We start from the raw sequence: 14,289 nt of genomic DNA, 5'->3' as shown, positions 1-14,289 counted from the left end.
CATCCTGAGGAAACCTGAACATGCTTGTTTACCTTTAATCTTGGCTTGGAATTTCCATGGCAGCAGGGAATACTGCACATTTTAGTGTGTGTGTGTGGAGGTGGGAAAATAGTTCGTAGTCTTTTGTTGATACGGTCGTGGTGAGACTGGTTGAACTATCTGGCTGTTCAAATGAAGCAAATGGCAGAAGAAACATTGACTCGCTGTTTGCCAGTATTACTTAGCTTCGCCACAGTACATATGTGCTCTGCAGTGAAACCCTAAGCGAGAATAGGTGCCACACTTATAGCACATAGCATGTGTTCCTTAATTTATACATATGCCATGCTGTCTGGTCACATTATGCATACCTGCCAACCCTCCCAATTTGCCCGGGAGACTCCAGATTTTTTAATGAACTTTACGATTGTACGATCACTGCCGAAAAGTGGTCTCTGTGCAATAATGGTTTTTGCGAAACTGGCACCATGCAATCTACAGCCACATTGTAATCGCCAGCATCGCCAACAACGGCCGCACTAGCACCATTGGTATCATCGACTAAACAGCCGACTACGGAGCCCAGTAAGCCGACTAAAGCCAGAGCCAATGTAGCTCCTGCATTTCATGCATGCCTTCCTCCGTGGTGCATCGTGTTGCTGCTGCTTGTGTGTATGATTAGTGTTGGCTAGGCCATGTGTGTGCGGTGCACCGGAAATTGAACCACAGTGAATGCACCTCCCCCACCCCCGTTGGCGCAAATAAAGTCCAGATTTTTTATCTCGCCAGGTTAGGTATGCATTACGAGCACAGAGACGCCTAATAACTTTACCAACAAGCCTTTAGAATTTTGGACTAACCCCTGCTTGTTGGAAACGTCCCCTCGACTTTGTTTTTTTGTCTTACCCCCTTGTTCTTTCCAATTTTTTTAAGACGCAGGTGGTGTTCTCCACTTCTCTGTGTGCATGCGTATAATTGGAACTCGTACAAGGCCCCATTAATGGTCTTGTATTGGAGACACATGGGAGGCAAATCGAGGGATGCAATCGGGACAGCAACCTCACAATTTCGAACGGCTGCCTGTGTGCTAATTGGGCATCAGGGTGCTCATACTGTCACCAGAAATGGAGTGTGCACCTGTATACTTGAGGAGTGTGTACCATGTCCTATGACGGTGGCCCCCTTTTCACTCTTGCTATACTTCTCCGCATAACATGGCTGATCTTGGTAGGGATCGAATTAACCAGAGTTGAATCAACGGAAGTCTACTATACATCTGCTAAATGATGTTGAAAAAAGTGGGACTATTCACAAGTGATTGCACTCTTTACTGTCCTGTCACGAACAATGATGACATGACCCTTCAGAATTACCTAAATTCAATCACAGCTTGGTCTGACACACTGTTCATGTCATTGAACCTTACCAAATCTAACATGACATTTTCTCATTTATGCAGCATTCTTTTTTTGGGGGGGGGGGGGGGAATGGAGTAACCAACCATATACTTGACTTTTTGTAGGTCTAGGTGCCACACTTTACTCCCCCATGACATGTGGTGATGTCAATCAGACATTTATACAATTACTAGATGGAACTCTGGCACTGCAAACATTCAGCCACCATGGGAATTGTGAATAGTACATGGATTTTTCTGTTCTTTGTGCTTGTGGATTCGGACGCTCTTGGGGCTTCGTTTATTATGCTTTATCTGCTTCCCTTGTCGTAAATTTGAGATCGATTTTTACTTTTCTAAGGGCAGAAGACTGAACACACACAGGATACTAATTGCAGCTGTTTGGCTGGTTGAGGTGAGCAAAATCAAAACGTGCTAAATGCCTGAATGTGCGTGGCTTGCCCGCAAGGAATTCATATGGCTGTTTTATGCCACTGTCGAAGCATGGGTCTGTGGTGTAATGATATCAATATCTGGCTTCTGTGCAACAGGTCCTGTGTTCAGCTACTGTCATTGGATGTTATTACTGTTCAATTATTTACCACGAGATACACTCTTGAAAATGACTTATATTTACAAATTCATGAATCCATTTGAAGCCAGGACGAAGTTCAGGCAACTTAATGTGCTACCCTACTACCCATCATTCCCATGATGGCTGAACTTGAACGAGCCTCACTTGAAGCTCCCTCACACAATAGCTAGCACCACAGTTCCTTCTAGTAATAATTGTAGCCCATCATGGTTACGTAGTGGCTATGGTGTTGGGCTGCTAAGCACGAGGTTGTGGGATCGTATCCCAGCCACGGCAACCGTGTTTCGATGGGGACAAAATGCAAAAACACCTACGTACTTATATTTAGGTGCACATTAAAGAACTCCAGGTAGTCAAAATTTCCGGAGTCCCCCGCTCTGGCACGCCTCATAATCACATCGTGGTTTTTGCATGTAAAACCTCATAATTTTTTTAGTAATTACTGTGTGAAACTTTACGACACCAATAGCAGCAAGGCATCAGTTGAAGTCGGTGTGCCAATGACTGCTAAGCCTGCTTAGCTTGTTGATAGTGCTCCCGAGGCATTCATGATCAGGTAGCGCGTGGTTTAATCTCCAAGGTCGTGGCATCACCTTTATAACAACAGCTTCTGCGAGGTGGCCACTGGCGTCAAAGTGATCGGCATGTGATGCTTCTCTCCCATGGCTGCAACACATTGCCCGTGGCTGTGCAATACAGTAGAATCTACTGCAAAGTTAGGGTGCAAGTTGCAAGTTTTGCCTTCAGCTGCGGCTTCATGGCAGCACACACCATGCTGCCCTAAAGCCACACTTCTGCAACTCGTCACATGTTAGCTCAGTGACGAGTTAGCTCAGTGACAGTGTGCAGCACATGCACTGCACATAAGCACTCCATTCGGTGAGCTTCCTTTAATTACAACGAATTCTAGAGATTCAATTACTTAAAGTGGTTGGTAAACATAATGCCATAGCTTTTGCTGTAGTACTTGCAGTATCGTGCAAACATAATTCGCACATTACATTTTTAACCGATAATGGAACTCTCAATTGAAGGTTTCCTGCGATTAAAAACACACGAAAAACAATCTTTCTAATGTGGGCATTCACTCAGTGTTTGGATTCTTGCCCACTCTGTAGCCAGGTCTTGATTACAGCGTTTATAGGCACTCTCAACAGCGAGCCATGAACAGAGCCACAAGAACAGTTCATTTTCTTCATTTCTGCGATGCAGATTGCAACCAAACTAGCTAACGAGCTTCTTTATATGTCTAAGATCCCAGAATAAACTAAACTAGAAAATGCATTTTTCTGGTGAAAATGGTTTCAGCCGTGCATCCTCTGCAACTCGATCCCCTTTCAAACTATTGCCACCATAAAATTATAGCTTTCATGTGACTGTATCGCTATGGGGGGTTTTGCACTGTGAAAGCATCTGTTCTGAAGCTTTGCGCAGGTTTCAGGTAGCTGTGACAACAGCTTAGGTAAGCATCTCTAGAGATAGGGAAGCTTTTGTACCTCACGACCTGAACATTAATTTGAGGGTGTCATATTCGCTGTGCAAAGTGAGACAAGGAAATGAGCATAACAATCTGTTACCATACACCAAATAGTAAAGTTGCTTGCCTTTCAGTTTTTTTCAGAAGCACACCCTCAAACTCTCAACATTATTGCTCATCATCTCTTCACAGTAGTGGGCATATTCTTCATATTGATATACAAAGGTCATCATGGCAGTTGCAGTGAGGCTGAATCTGGAGCACTTGTGCTGATATAGTACAAATTTGCAGCATTTGTGTAGGCTTATGCACTTGCGCCGCTTGTTTCTCCCTATTCGTCAAAACAGTGTTTTGACAGTTGCACTCTAGTGGCATTACGTCTGTGCTGGTGAGACACGCCTTTCATTTCTCAAACCACTGGACGCACATGATTTAACCATATCATTGTGAGTGGTGTATTCACCTTTTAAGTACCCTGTTCGGCTTTTTTCCTCGAAAGGCAGCAGGGACCAGCCTGGAATTTCTGGTAGAAGGCTTTAGATCCTCTAGAAGCCCACCCTTCCTCCTGTTTTATATGCTATTCAGCTTTGGAATATTTACCGACTTGTGCACTATTTGGACTCCTAACCAAATAATACAAGTTCAATATTTATGTGCAGGCGAGACAGCCATCATACTGCCATTAAAAGGAAAACTTGACAGGGCTCCTACCTAAATACATTGGAACAGAGAAATAGTTTTTCTCCACAACCACTGCACCAAAGAAAAAGTTTAAATCTAGCAACCTTTGGAAGAGAAATTTCGATTTCTTCCAGCGATTTCTGAGTAAAATCTTTTTGAGAATGGGAAATTTTCAGAAATCAAAACTATCCAAAATGTCAATCAACTGATCAGCAATGAAAAAAAGTCAGTTAGTACACAGCATCTGACAGTACATATATAAAGCGGACAAAATTTATGTATTACACATGGCTTTCAATTATACTGCTGCGCAACTAGGACTTTTGCTAAACCCTCTTAAACATTAAGAAATTCACAACATATTATAAAGGATTTTATTACATGACGGGCCGATGACGGGTAGAGCACTACATCGAGTACAATCTCTAAGCTTGAGTATCTGTGGCACGTGATGCTGTTGGCAATCCTGCTGCCTACGTCCAGGCATTCTTCTTAGTCTGAAGATGAGGCCGCAGAATCACGATAGGGCTTGAGCCGTTGAACGTGGACGACTTCGCAGTACGATGATGCATGCCAGACCGTGGTGCGAGGGGCTCTCTGAGGTAGTTGACGGGAGTTCACTGCAGAATGCGGTATGGTCCGTCGTATTTAGGAAGAAGTTTTGAAGCAGGTCCTGGTGTGCGGGTCAGTACGAGCAACCAAATGAGGGTTCCTGGTAGGAAAGTTGGAGTCGAGTTGCGGGCATTGTGTTTTGATTTCGGCATTTCTGATCATGTGAAGTGACGGGCCAACTGACAAAAGATTCTTCAGCTTGTCTTGTGGTATCCAAGATTGGCAAGCATTCTCATGGGTCTGGTCGGTAGGGCAGAATGGTATTGATTGTATGAGAAGGATCACGGCCATAAAGAAAATAGAAGGGGCAGAAACCGGTAGTGGCCTGCGTAGCGGTATTGTAGGCATAGGTGATGAACGGAAGAACTACATCGCAATGGGAGTGGTTGGATGCAATGTACATAGTGAGCATTTCACCAAGGGTGCGATTAAAGTGTTCCGTGGCACCATTGGCTGACAGGCGATAGTCAGTGCATGTGCGATGAATAGCGCATTCAGCAAGCAATATTTCAACGACTTCAGACAGGAAGGCACAGCCTCGGTCGCTGAAGAGTTCACGAAGCCCTCCATGACCAAGCATAGAACGGCGCAGTATAAAAGTGGCGATTTCCCACGCTGTAGCAACTGGGAGTGCCGCAGTCTGCATAGCATGTTAAGTGGTCGACGGCAACTATAATACACCGATTGCTGGACAAACGTGCTACCGGTACTCAAGGATGAAAGAGAGAGAGGAAGATCGCGAGACACTGGCTGCTGCGTGTTGTTACTAGTCAGCCATTTTAACCCCATTGACTGCTTGTATATACATTGTAAATACAGTCTTATACTCCCAACATCCCCGTAACACATTGGTGGGAGGTGCGGGGTACCGCGGCTGGAAAAGGAGCTCCGCAGTGGACGTCTCGTCACTGTCCTCGCCATGAATGACTGTGACCACTCGGGATCAACGTCGTTGCCGCCGCCAACGTCACCATCGCCTACTATGTCGCTGTCCCCTTCGGTTGTGGTTGTGCAACCCAAGGATCTCGGAACTTTCTGCGGGACTGATGGTGCCGACGTTGAACGCAAGAGTGGAATCACCAGATAGGACCCTACGCTTATGCTAGCTAACCTGTTGTTCTACCTAAGAGGTACGGCAAAGGTGTGGTTCGAAAACCATGTAGAGGAGCTGACCAGTTGGGATCAATGCAAAGAGAAGTTAACAGTTTTTTGCAAACCTGTGGGCTGTGAAATTGCCGCAAAGCAAGAACTGACCTCTCGTGCCCAATCCCCCACGGAGTCCTTTGTTTGGTATATCCAGGACGTGCTGGCACTTTGTCGTAAAGCTGATCACGACATGACTGAAGCTGAGAAGGTGGGGCATGTGCTCAAGGGAATTGCTGACGACGCCTTTAATCTGCCCACGTGCAAAAGCTGCTCTACAGTTGATGCTATGATCGGAGTGCTGACAGTTAGAGGCTGACAGTTGCTGACAGTTAGGGTGCCGACGCCTCCTGCCCCCATTCACCAGACTTCCCAATACTGCCGCAGCGTCTACGTGTGAAGATCAGCCTGCACAGCAGCAGGCATCGCCATCAGAGGACGTGGTGCAAATCGTTCGACGTGAACTGCATGCGATGGCGCCCGCAGCTTTCTGTTTGCATGGCCTTGAGGCTACCCCTTTTTCAATTCCCCTCGTGCAAGCCATTGTTCAACAGAAACTTGAAAACTTTGGCCTACATTCTGTCTGTGCTGTCACCAACCCCAGAGCCAACGAACGCCCTCCTACTATTTTCGCTCCGCCCTGGCGCTTCGCTCCGCGTTATCGCAACTCCAATAAGTGGAGAACCGCGGACGACCAGCCGATATGTTTCACCTGTCGCCGCATTGGTCATGTCGCCAGATACTGTCGCAACTCGTGGCCCTCGACACCTCGCACGCCGATCAACCTGAGCCGTTTTAATGGAAATGCCCGCAATGTTTTGATCACCGCAAAGTCTAACAGCACTGACAACTCTGCTAGGAACACGTGGTACAGTCGCTCACCATCACTGTGCGGACATCAGTCTCGTTCACCGCAAACATGTCGCCCATCTTCCCATTCGCCGCAGCTGCATCGCCTTTCATCCCCTGTGGCTTTTGGCCGCACCCTTTCGGAAAACTAACAAATGCAGCCCTCAGAGGTGATGCTGCATTGCCCGCTACTGCAGCAAATCCTGTCTGTCTGTCTGCCCACAAAGAGAAGTGTAATTGGCGTTAAAATAGACGGCTTACATGTCCAAGCACTCGTCGACATTGGGGCCCACGTATATGTGATGAGTGCTAGCCTACGTAGATGTTTAAAGAAGGGCCTCACCCCAGCAGCTCCCAGAGTGCTTCGTGTGGCCGACGGTGGCGTGCTGGTTGTACATGGAATGTGTACTGCGCGCATAAGTATAGCCGGCTGCCCTACTTCTGTTCTCTTTGCTATGATCGACAACTGCCCTCACGACATTATCCTTGGATTGGACTTTTTATCCCATCATTCAACTCTCATGGACTTCAGCTCTCAGCAACCGGCGTTCATCAGTTGGAACTGCTTCAAGTCGCCGATGCTGCGAGCACCGCTTCACTGCACTTGTGTTCACTTCAAGATGTGCGTCTGTCACCTGAGGCAGTCACTCGCGTGGCTTTGAGCGCACAGCCACAGATTCCCGACGGTAAAGACGTGCTTTTAAACCGGAATGTTGCTCTTCCACATACGCTGGTGACTATTACTACTAACAATGTCGTTCTTCCACTTCTGAATTTCGGCCTGTGCCCTCAAGTGCTTCCAGCCGGCATGTTCTTGGCCAGCATTTCTAATACTTCCGAATTTGGCATTGCAATTCTGAATGTCGAGAGCGGTTTCTTAGCAACAATGGCAGCTCACAGCTCTGTTTCCCTAACGGATGACTTGGCGAAGATGATTGCACCTGATCTCACCTCTGCACAGGCCATGGACATACGTCTCCCCCTTGAATCGTACCTTGACACCTTTGATTTCGGCGACAAGACTTTAGGACAAACATCCGTTGTTCATCACCGTATCAACACTACCATGGAGCCACGAATCCTATTCGTCGGCATCCCTATCGTGTATTGCATTCTGAACGTCGAGTCATCCAATCGGAACTGGACAAAATGCTCCGCAATGCCGTCATCGAGCCATCAGCCAGCCCTTGTGCTTCGCATGTCATCCTCGTGAAACAAAAAAAAAAAAATGGTACCTGGCGTTTTTGCATCGATTATCGCCATTTAAACGAGATCATTCGAAAACACTTCTACCCGCTATCACGCATTGATGATGCCTTGGTCTGCTTGCACAGAGCTAAATACTTCTCATCCATCGATCTTCGATACGGCTACTGGCAGGTTTCAGTTGATGAAATGTACCGCGAGAAGATGGCCTTTATCATGCCAGTTCAAATCGGTTCAATGTCCTTTGGCCTGTGCAATGCTCCTGCGACATTTGAACGTATGATGGACTCTCTCCTGCGAGGCTACATATGGACCACCTGTCTCTGTTACCTTGGCGACGTTATTGTTTTTTCTCCCACGTTCGGCAGCCACCGTAGCCGACTAGCTGCCATTCTTGCGGTCTTCCGAAAAGCCGGCCTCCAACTGAACTTCACGAAGTGTCAACTCGGGCGCCATCAGATTACCGTGCTGGGACACCTCGTTGACGCATCCGGTGTCCAACCAGATCCGGAAAAAGTTCACGCCGTACGCAGTTTCCCGTGCCACGCTCTGCTTCGTCGGCCTGTGTTCTTACTTTCGCCATTTCGTGAAAAACTTCGCCGACGTTGCTCGGCCTTTGACAGATCCAAAGAACACGCCGTTCTCATGGGGCCCTGAGCATCCCCGTAACATATCGTTCGAAACTTTCGCGACGAGTGGCGGTTTCGCTTCCCTCTTCCTTTAGCCCGAACATAACGTTGTTGCAAGGTCCCCTATTTTTTACTTTCTCGGTCATGCGTGAAAGTCCTTTTTGCATGGCATTGATAGAACTGTCGCAAGTCTGAATTTTCGCTTGGCGCTGTTTAAGAGAGTCAAGCGAGTTTTCAATGTCGGAAAACCTCAGTTGAATGCCTTCAATCCTAGTCTGCGGGCCAAGTTGGGCGTCTTTAATTTCTTTAAAAGTGCTCGGAATATCATTGTGTATCTCATCGTCAGGGCCTGGGTTTTACTCACCGCCATCACTGAGGTTTCGCAGCAAACAAACCACTTCGCCGATATCATAGCAACATAAAAGCACACGTCTTGGGCTGTTAAGTATGGGGTCGCGGGATCGAATCCGATGGTGGCGAAATGCGAAAACACCCGCGTACTTAAATTTAGGTGCACATTGAAGAACCCTGTTAAATCTCCCGAGATGTTGAAGTCACGCCGAAGCCGGAATCCAATCTTTTTGCAGGCGACCATCGTTCTCTGCTCGATGATAGTGTTCTCATCAGCTTAAGGGGCATGAATATGGTGGCCACCATAGCATGGAGGGGTGGAATGACACGTGCTGATCCACCAAGACAGGTCAATGAACTCTGGTCATTGCCGCTGCGCACTGAAAAGGCAACTTGCAGTTCGCGGTGGCCAACGCCAATACCGGTGCCTCGCCACTTTCACGTGGCAGGCAAGCCAGGCATTGAGCAGAGTTAATTCCTCCGGGCAAAGCCTGGCACCGCTGGTGCTGCGGTGCGTGGACGTGTAATCGTGCGGCTATTTTCGTATTTCGTGCGTTTTCTTTATAACGCGAAAAAATACCTTTATTAAAAAATAATTACGGGAGACATAGCGCACTGAAAACAACCGAATCGGGTGTTCCTTAAAACGCAATTATTGCTTTTCTATAAAAATTCGCGCCCTCAATTCAGTAAAAAAGGTTCGTTAATTATAGCGTAGTTATCAGTAGTTATGAAAAAAAGAATCGCCTTGTTGCAGTACGTCACTGGTTGCGTCCTTGTATATTCTACATTTTGTATTTAAGAGCTTGGCCAACGTTAGCCCTGTATATGCCGCCGTAAGGTGTTCACACGCATGTCGGGCTCGCGTAGAAGTGGACAAAAAGAAAGGCGCGCAACTTGATTAACGTTAGTTGCGGCGGTCTCCGCGTTCGCTGTCCCATCGCGACTTGATCTCGATTCGCGCTCGTCGTAGACAGCCGCAGTTACACGACCCGGATGCATAGCGTGTACGGTCGTGCCCAGGTTGCATAATTGTGCGAGTACACATGGTTGTGAGAACACACTAAGCACAGATAAAGCACCACCGGAACTGCGCTTTTCTTTGGTTTTGCTTGAATCGTCAACCCGTTCTCAATAAGCGCAACAGCATGTGCTTCATTTTTTGGCCATGGATAACACCGTGGCGCCCTTCAACCATCATAGCACAAATTTTAACAGGCATGGACGTCGATCAGCGAATTTGATTATTAGGTCGGTAGCTCCATCAATGAATGAATGTATAACGTTTAGCTCGGGTAGGTAGATTGAAAGCATTTCATTTCCGGCTCCTTCATTTCACTTTTGCATGGGCTGAAACACTGATGAAAATGACTCAAAAAAGAAAGGAAATTGTACTGATAGGCACTGAAATAAATAAAAATAAAAATTTTAACTTGCATCCTCTCAGGCGTCAGAAAAGTGATAAATGGCGATGCAAGGAATATATATAGCGCAAATAAACACGAACTGAAAAAGCAGAAGGCAAACGCGCTAACTTGAAGGTAGTCCACGTCGGTGTGTTTATTAGTCTGCCTGCCGCCTTCTCTTTTTTTATATTTTTTTGTGCTGCACTTAAACTTATTTGCAGACCTACCATTTTCAAGTTTAGTAAATGAATATATGACATGCACCTTACACGCTCTGTTGCTTCTTGTTTTTCTCGCAGCGATAATTGGGAAGCCTTTCGGCCGCTTACCAACTAGCTGTGGCTTCATTACTTGCTGACGAAGTTCCAGAATTTCCCAAAGACAAAGCAGGTCGCGGAGGTCTTGGGCCGTCCACTTCTCGCCACCAACTAGTCGCCCGTATGGACGTGATCCTGTCTTCCACCCACACGGTCCTTCCACACCCCGAACGCGACGCCGATGCACCGTGCTGAGTGATATATATATATATATACATATATATAAATTTATTTGAAAGATTGCATGCCGCAATTTCACCTTGGCAACTTGTACTTCTTTAAATTGTTGCGTAGAAAAGAGATATTAATCTATTCACTTTTATGTTAATTTTATATTTTATTTATTTATGTATTGCGAATTTATTCCTGGAATAAAGATAACATGGACGTTCCAAGTGCTTGAGAAAAATGACCGTTGAAAATCGAATCGAACATTGAACATTTGTAATTTCAAATAAAAGTGAAATGAAACATTCTGTGGATTGTGTTGAGCAACAAAAAACTTGCTTACATTATTTCCTGCAGGTACACGATGATGCAGTATCATATAGGTTAGCGATGACCAATAAAAGTAATGAAAAAGAAAAGGGCGCTGCCAAACGCTTTTAGTAGAGTTTAACGCTCATTTAGAAAGCTGAGTGCAATGCTAAAGTGCCGCGCATGATTTTGAAGGAATCCAAACATGGTGAGGTAGCTCAAATAATAAATGGGTCTGTCTAAATCGAAACCGCAAATACATGGGCTGCCCAAGACGAGACATGCTTGCCAGCGGCTGGCTGCTGCTGTTCATAAGTGAGCTGCTCAAGAGTATTTGTTCAGAAACTCGATCGTATATGCACAAGTCTCCTGCTAAAGCAGAGTAATTCGAGCGAGTCTCCATTTGCAGCGGTTTTTCTCCTTGCACACAGCAAGGACTGTTGCTGTCCCTCTTGGCATTGCAGCAGACAGAGTTGCCTACTGTGATAGTGGATTCTCGAATCAAGTAGGAATAGACTGGCAAAAAACTATTCAATGCGTGTTGGAACACTTGCACAACCCTATAGTATAAGCGCCTGGGTTTATAAGCACGGATTGTCGCAATCTAATTAGGGTGCTGGGTGCACTCGGTCTAAGCACGACGCGCGCCGCAATTGGATGAACTGTTCGCGCTGCCGCCGTCGCTAGAGTCGCAGTGATGGCGGCGGCGCGAAACGTTTATCCCAGCTGCCCGCATCGTGCTTGGAACGAGAGCCAGCGCTGCGATCTTAGCGATGTTGTTGTTTTTCTTCGAAGGCGAGCTGTTGGTAAAGCAGGTGAGACGGCTTGATACGAATGAGCAGGCGTACTTTCTCTGCAATGGGCAGCTTAAGATTCGATACGGAGAAATTTTCATGTTTACCCGTCGCATAGCGAAGTAGTGCGATTGCCTGTGTCTGCATGGGGTGGGCTTAGCTGCCGCACCTCGCCAGCAGTGTCGTCACTTCACTTTTCCTTTGCTTTCAAGTAATTACTACTGCATTGGTGGTGAGCAAACTGGCATATGGTAATGCGCAGGATAGCATTGTATTACGTAAATTGCAACTCGAAACTTCTAGTAAGAAAAAAAAAACAGCGAGTGATACATTGCTCGGGTTTCTGCTGCGTCTTTAAATATAAAAGCAGCTGAGGACATCGATGCCTCTAAGCTATGAGCAACGACAGGGGGTGCTAAACACAGCTGCCCACAAGAGCTCTCCACACAGTTTTTGTGGACGGTTCTTGCTCGGGTGGCAGGAAGAAATGTTGAAGAGCGCAGCCTGTTAACTTACTAGACAATGAATATCACTATTTTTAGAGATGATGCATGGTCTTGTACATGTCCATACGCACTTTCACCCATTCCTTTCTTTTTCCCTATCCTTTCCCCTCATTGCGCTTATATACCCGCCATCTGAGCAATAAATTGCACTGTTTGTGCGTGCTGTGACCACTCCCTTCCACGTTTTGCGCGCCAGAAAGAATTCTTCCTTGTCTAAAATATTGTGCGACGATCTCTCTTAGACAACTGCACGTGACGCATAGGCTTGCGCCGCTTACTAGGCGCAGATAAAGAAAAAAAAAATTAGATCGCGCATATCGTGCCCCGGAATGATTTGCAGAAATTTAAGAGCGTGGTATACTCTGCTTGTGTGCGCCAAACGAAAGTTGAACCGTCTGAAAGCTCCTAAGAAAAAAAAAATATTGTGCCGTTCAGAGTGGTTAACGCGCATTGAAACGGTGAGTACATCCGCCGTGGTGGCGTATGGTGCACTTTGGCGTTTCGCTGCTAAGCCCGGGGGTGCGGGATCGAATCCCGGCCGTGGGGCCGCATTTCGATGAGGGCGAAATGCAAAAAACGCCTGTTCGCGTTTTTGACGCCAACAGGCAACAAAACCTGGGGTTCTTTAACGCGCGCTATAAAGAACCCTAGGCGGCGAAGATTAATCCCGAGTCCCCAACTACGGCGTGCCTCATAATCATATCGTGGTTTTGCCACGTAAGAACCCAGAATATAAGGTGAGGACATTTATTAACGACCGAGGTGTTTTTACAAGAAAACGTGCTGACGAACTGGTTGGTTTTTGTTTTTTCTCTTCTACATCACACCTTCTTTCTTGTTTTGTGTGTGTGCTCGCGTCCGCGTTTTAAATGTAGCCGTAATTATAGCGAGCTGGTTTAACGGCCGGATTGGGATATTGATCAGAAACGGTGAATCTACATTGCCCTTGAAAAAAAAAAAAATTTCAGCGGCGGAACACGGGCCGCATATGGTTGAGTGCAAGCATCTCTAGCTAGGTGGTCGTACAGTTGCCAACACACACACACACGCGCCAATTCTCGCACATAACCCAACTAGTTAGTCGTAACGATCTGCTCGTGGCGTGCAGCGACTAAAAAAGTAGTTTTTATAAATCGCTGATTCATTGAGCGCCCGTTTGTGCCCTGTACGTGCGGTTGAACCGTTTCCTGCCGAAACTGTAACAGCTTATTTTTTCGGTTCGGGTTTACGTACATTCTGAGAATATGGGTTCGGGATCAGTTGCGGCTAGAATTCAGGTACGGTTTTCGGTTTGGGGTAATTATTATCATCATAATCATCAGCCTGGCTACGTCCACTGCAGGGCAAAGGCCTCTCCCATACTTATCCAACTTGTTGATTGGACACCCTGTTAATGCAACCGAAAGCTACTTGTCGAACCGTACCTTCCGTGTAAAGAATGACCAGGTGTTGTCCACGTCTATCAGCCGAGAAACTGGCGTTCCACAATACGGCGGGTCAATGATACACTTTTCATGGTGAAATTATGCGTCCAGTTTGAGCTACAAATTGTGGCTAAATAATCTGATAAAAATGGTTTTGGGCTGAGTCTGCAGAAAAGTGCATGCATTTTTTTTTTTCACAAATAAGAGAGGAATTGTACGAGAGCCTGCTATTGGACTCTGTGGAAGTACACTATCTGTAAGCACACAACTTTTTCGGCATCATTTTAGTCTCAAAACTGACATTCATTCCCCACAATAAATACTTGAAAGCTAAACGCCTGAAGACAATGAAGTTATTGAAATTTCTATTACATTCAACATGGGGCATTGACACAAAATGCCTTTTTGAACTTTTATAGACGCCCCATCGGCTCACGTCTTGACGCC

The 14,289-nt window shown here is 46.3% G+C and overlaps 2 long non-coding RNA genes across 3 annotated transcripts in view; one reads left to right on the top strand and one right to left on the bottom strand.

The window, feature by feature from the left end:
• Positions 1-11,117, top strand: part of LOC139052175 (uncharacterized) — a 33,527-nt gene extending 22,410 nt beyond the window's left edge. The window contains exon 3 of the long non-coding RNA XR_011509765.1: positions 10,624-11,117. This is a non-coding gene — a long non-coding RNA (uncharacterized lncRNA). The remainder of the gene's footprint in view (positions 1-10,623) is intronic.
• LOC139052177 (uncharacterized) overlaps positions 1-14,289 on the bottom strand; it is a 65,309-nt gene that overhangs the window by 16,929 nt on the left and 34,091 nt on the right. The window lies entirely within an intron of this gene.

Source organism: Dermacentor albipictus, unplaced genomic scaffold, assembly GCF_038994185.2.
Source record: "Dermacentor albipictus isolate Rhodes 1998 colony unplaced genomic scaffold, USDA_Dalb.pri_finalv2 scaffold_19, whole genome shotgun sequence".
Lineage (NCBI taxonomy): Eukaryota > Metazoa > Arthropoda > Arachnida > Ixodida > Ixodidae > Dermacentor > Dermacentor albipictus.
This window is presented reverse-complemented; position numbering and strand designations above follow the sequence as displayed.